This window comes from Cupressus sempervirens, chromosome 3 (assembly GCF_028749045.1).
Source record: "Cupressus sempervirens isolate cs-2001-9-10 chromosome 3, ASM2874904v1, whole genome shotgun sequence".
NCBI lineage: Eukaryota > Viridiplantae > Streptophyta > Pinopsida > Cupressales > Cupressaceae > Cupressus > Cupressus sempervirens.
This window is the reverse complement of record NC_143120.1, coordinates 1082880824-1082886738: the sequence shown is the minus strand read 5'-3', so window position 1 is coordinate 1082886738 and position 5915 is coordinate 1082880824. Positions and strand designations below refer to the sequence as shown.

The 5915-nt window shown below is 33.7% G+C and overlaps 1 pseudogene; it reads left to right on the top strand.

The window, feature by feature from the left end:
- The first annotated feature begins 205 nt into the window (after positions 1-205).
- Positions 206-5379, top strand: LOC149570524 (isoleucine--tRNA ligase, chloroplastic/mitochondrial pseudogene; annotated as a pseudogene).
- Positions 5380-5915: the final 536 nt, after the last annotated feature.

Here is a 5915-nt window from a genome sequence, read left to right as displayed (position 1 = left end):
TGATTGCAGGATACATAAAAAATGGATTAAGAACTCCTCCTCCTCACTGATTAACTTGCACCATAGACCGACAGTCTTCATCTTTTTTGTGGGCTCCTATCCCCTATGTGAGTGCTAATGTAGAAGCTGAAATGGAAAAATAAGTGAAAGCATGTTGAGTAAGGTTTCTAATCTCAACTTGGTCAACATTGTTTATTTAAGGGCTATGGATTGGGAAATTCTTCAATGTCTAATTAGGGGCAGCATTGCATCCTCTTTAACTATTACATGTACAAACCTAGGAGGAAATAGGTTGTTAGTTGCTTCCTCTAGCCTTGCACTTTCTTCTTTGTGGGTTTTTCTTAAGCACAACTCTACATCCATCCCCAGTTTCGAGTGATTTGGCAATGCATCTATTTGCTACAAAAAAAAATACCCATTTCTTGTTTTAGTTTATGATAGGTCTTTCTCAACTCTTTCATTTGGAGAGAAGGTTTTCATCATGGCAACATCACATAAAACATCTCAAGGAAAAACTAAAGATGAAAATGAGTACAATCATATGGTTGACTTACCTTAGACAAGCTTCACCCTCGGAGCCAATTCAACAGCACATGAACTAGAAATATAGAAGTTGTGGGATGAGAAATAGATATTAAATGGGGTTGCAAACAAGAGCATGGAGGATATTTTTACTCTTCATGATGGTCCCCCTTATGCCAATGGAAATTTTCATATTGGGAATGCATTGAACAAGATACTAAAAGATTTTATCAATAGATATAAATTTCTTAAAAGGTATAAGGTGCACCATGTTCCTAGTCTCCCTATTTGATACTTGTTCCAAAGTATATATGAAGCTACACAGATTGAAGTATTTGGGAAAATTGGAGTCCCTTATCTAGCATGGCTTTGGCTGGGTTGAGTTGGAGTATCTAGAGGGATGCATATCAAGAAGTGTTTATGTTATTTTCAAAGTGGTTAACGTAGTAGACACAACTCCTAATTTTCTTAGAGCACTTCTACCTAGTTTGTTTTGGCTATCTAGACCACAACACCATGGACAATTTTTACAAATATTGTTGTTTTCGTCAATGATCAGCTTATTTATGCAATGGTCTAGGTAAGAAACAAATCATATGTAGATATTGCTACAGAAGGTGTTAAAAAGCCTATTTTTGAAAGTAGCCAACATATTTTTGTTGTAGCAAATTTAGTTAGTGCTCTACAATTGAAGTGGGGGGTACTTGAGCTTGATGTGTTGGGAACATTTTGTGGTTCAGATCTTGAAAATTGCAATTATATCCATCCCTTATAAAATGGGGAATGCCCTATTGTTGTGAGTGGAGATTACATAATGACAAAATCTATAATAGGGCTAGTTCATACTGCCCCAGGCCATGGCCAAGAAGATTGTTTGACTGGCATGAAATATAAGCTTCTAGTATTGTCTCTTGTAGATGATAATGGCAAGTTTACTAAAGAAAGTGGGGAGTTTTCTAGTTTGGATGTCTTTGGTGATGAAAATGTGGCATTTTTCAAGAGCTTAGATGAACACTAATGTCTTATCATGGAAGAAGCATACAAACATAAATATCCTTATGATTGGAGGACAAAAAAATTGGCAAATCAAATTAGGAACTATTGAGATTAAAAATAATAGGAAAATATTAGAGAACCTATTAATGACAAAGAAACCTAAATTATGCTCCAGAACATGAATCTTCTTTGTTTTGTATTCACATACAACATCAATGTTGTACTTCAATTGTGCGAATATTGGTAGAACTAGAGCTCCATCAATAATGGTACCCAAATAGAACCAAAACATTTACGACACCTTAGAGTCACAAGGAAAAACAAATGCCGATATTAGAGTTGGTAATAATCATTAATGCATTTAGCATTGAGATTAAATATATTTAAAATGCATAGAATGAATTTCAACTTACCTGAATAAATTTTTGAATTGCCTCATGCTATTTGTTTGCTACACTCTCCTAGATCAGGTAAATTTTGTTCTGTAGAATAATAATATGTTGAAGATTTGCATAGACAAATTACAAATCACTAAACTAGGTTATTATTATACACACTAGACAATCAACAAATGAAACATATTGTAAAAGCTTCATGCGTACATTTTCAAATCCAAGGACATCACACAAAGGACTATCTTCTTTCCACTACCATATGCCCTACAATGTGAATTGAATGATGCTAGTTATTTACCATGCTCCAAACCAAAGAGAAAAGCATCATTCTACTTTCATTAACCTTTCAATCATCCATTATGAATAATAAATAGTACTTATCCAAACCATCCTTGTTCACAATGTGCTCTATACATATGCACGAGAGCCTAAAAATTTAGCAAATTTTAGATAGAACCCAAGAAGGAAACAATAACTTATTGGAACAAAAAGATGTGTCAAGTTCAGTGTATGGTTGACTTACATCAAACAAGCTTCACCCTCAAAACCAATTGAAGATGAAGATGATAATTTCTATTTCATACAAAATTAAGAGAACAACTAAAAAAACATTAATAATAAAGGAATAAAGTATGTTAGTTTGAGCTTCACTTTGTTTCAAGAATACTTTAATATTCTCTACTTAATAACGCCAACCACATGAAGGTGGAAGCTCATCTGGCCTCACCCCCCTCCCCCTAACATCAATCTAAATTCCCCATTAACATCTAATTACATACTTTATTCATTTCATTCAGCAATTTATGAACTATAACATTCAATCAATACAATCACATAACATTCATTAATATGATATAAAATTTATTAATACGCAATAGTAATCAAGAATTTATATTATATTATGAGAAGATTTTACAAAAGTTTTCCCTTGTTCAACTATAGGCACCGGGGGAAAAAGAACAGGGTAAAGAAAACCCCTAGTATAGCCCAAGACTGGAGTCCTGTATACATTATAGATGCTCTTTATAAGGGTCTTTAAGAAGGCATACCTCCTTTTATACAAGGGAAGAATTTCTAATAGAAGAACCTCAAAAAACAAATACAAGGTTGGATCAAAATCCATCTTAGCCAGATTCCCTTCCCAACATATTGGGGATTACAAATAATAGTGGTTGAGAGGGTTACAAATATTAATGTTGGAGGAAATTAGAGCGGCAAAATTTTGAGGAGATCTCTAGTCTGGTTAAAGAAATGGTGGACACTAGAGGCAAGTGTTGCAATCCTTGAATAACCTGAAATAAAAAATCAATATTCCATGGCAATGAAAAGAAGGGGGGTAAGGGGTTAATAGGTCTTACTCCCCTAAAAAAAATCCAACAAGTCACCTATTCTCAAAATAGGAATATGTAAAACTATTTAGCACCTTACATTTCTAGCTTTGGTCACAAATAGAAATATACATATACAGAGGAGAGCATATGAATGATTCAAATCTGCATATGTATACATACTTATGGGATATATATATATATATATATATATATATATATATATATATATATATATATATATATATATATATATATATATATATATATATATATATTTATATATGTTAGAGATTAACTTGCACCATAAACTGACAGTCTTGATCTTTTTTGTGGGCTATGGACTGGGAAATTCTTCATTTGGAGAGAAGGTTTCCATCATGGTAGTAGTGCATAAAATATCTCAAGGTAAAATTGATATAAGCTACTTGAGCTCAAAGTTTGTAGTTCATAGACCAAGAGGCGATTAAAGACTTACTTTTTCATTAAATCCTCACTTAGAGCTCCTTTTGGTCTATTTTCTAACTTAAGACCCCTACCACTCAATGCTTTTCTAACAAACCCAATGCAACATCTTCCTCACAACAAACAATTTTCCCTACACTTATTTAACAGTGATCCATTGTGCTTTGTATTCTTTCCCTTATCTTTGCTACCCTTTCTTACTATGCATTTACCAAAAAGCCGCCAACACCTACAAGAAACCCTCTCATAAAAGGAAAATAGCCAAAGAAGCATTGTTCTCAAGCTAAAACTGATGTATTATACTAAGGCCCAACATCTCAAAATGCTGGAACACCTTTAATTCCCATGCAAATTTGTAACTCATATTGGGCATGCAAGAGATGAATTATGCATCAATCCCCTATGGACTAGTATAAATCACTATTTCCATGCATAATTTCACCCTGATTCAGATCTCTATAAGGAAATGCATTAAATTTGAATCAAATAGTTTGTTGTCAAACCTCAACAATACTAAAATGTGATCAGCACTAAAGTATGCCCTTCCTAATTAAGCATCAATCCTATATAGGCTAGTGTAATTCATAATTACCATGCATTATTTGATGTTGATTGATATCTCCTTGAGACAATGCATTAAATTGGAGTGAGACATTGTCTACTGGAAAAATCTTTAACAAAATTAAAATGTGATCAATACTAAGGTATCTACATAAATACAATTGTAAGTATATATATATACATACACACACACACACATTTATACATACATATATAAATGTCTATACATATATATCTATTAGAGATGACTTGAACCATAGACCGATGGTCATCATCTTTGTTGGGGGCTATGGACTAGGAAATTCTTTATATGGAGAGAAGGGTTTTGTTATGGCAGAAGAATATAAAATATCTCAAGGTAAAACTGATATAATCTTCTTAAGCTCAAATTTATGTAGTCCATAGATCAAGAGGGAAGGAAAGAGCTCACACTATTGAAACTAAGAAAGAAAGTTGCTCAATTTTCCAAGAAAACTGTTCATGCTCAAAGGAAATCATTTAGGAGATACAGAATATGGGGAGAGTGGGACAATCCCTATTTGACACTTGCTCCAGAGTATGAAGCTGCACATATTATAGTATTTGGGCAAATATTTTTGTAGGACCACATTTATAGAGGCTAGAAACCAGTTCATTGGAGTCCCTCATTTGGCACAGCTTTGGCTAAGGTTGAGTTGGAGCATCTAGAAGGACACATATCAAGAAGTTTTTATGTTGTTTTCAAAGTGATTAACGTAGCAGACACAACTCTTGATTTTCTCAAAGGACTTCTACCTAGTTTGAGTTTGGCTATCTGGACTACAACCCCAAAAGTAATTCCTAGAAATGCTACTGTTGTAGTCAATGGTCAGCTTCTTTATGTAGTGGTCTAGGTAAGAACAAAATCATTTAAAAATATTGCTATCAAAGGTGTTAAAAAGCCTATTTTTGAAAGTAGCCAACATATTTTTGTTGCAACAGATTTAGTTAGTACTCTACAATTGAAGTGGGAAGTTGAGCTTGATGTGTTGGTAATATTTTATGGTTTAGATCTTCAAATTTGTAGTTATATCCATCCCTTAGAAAATAGGGAATGCCCTATTGTTGTGGGTGGAGATTACATAATGATCTAATCTAGAATAGGGCTGATTCAAAGTACCCCAAAACATTGTATAACTATTGGATATCAGACTTTGTCTGAGATAAGATACAGTCTAATCCACCATCAGATGCCATAATAAATCATAGAAATATCAGTGATTAAGAATCCAATCTGATGTAGAGTCTATAGCCTTATATACCCACTTGGTTCCTAGACCTCAAGTGGCACCTAAATCCACTCTAAGACCAAATCTTGATCTTCCAACTTTTGTCAAAGGTGACTTCTTCCTTGGTGCAAGAGCACCCTTTCAAGGCATTGACCATATCAAATTTTGGTGTGATGAAATTCTTCTAAGAAGTATATAGATAGGATAAGAGTTTCTAACTCATTTGTTGTGTTTTGCTCTAGTTTAGGCTCTTGGTATAGGTGACTCGCAATGTATTGTCATTTTGTGATTTTTTGCTTTTTAGGTGCATAGGGTGTTCCTAAAATATTGGAATGGCGTATTGGGGGAAGTTTGAAGCCCAATAATTCCTTGGGAAGAATCAATAATTTTCTTGGTGAAGG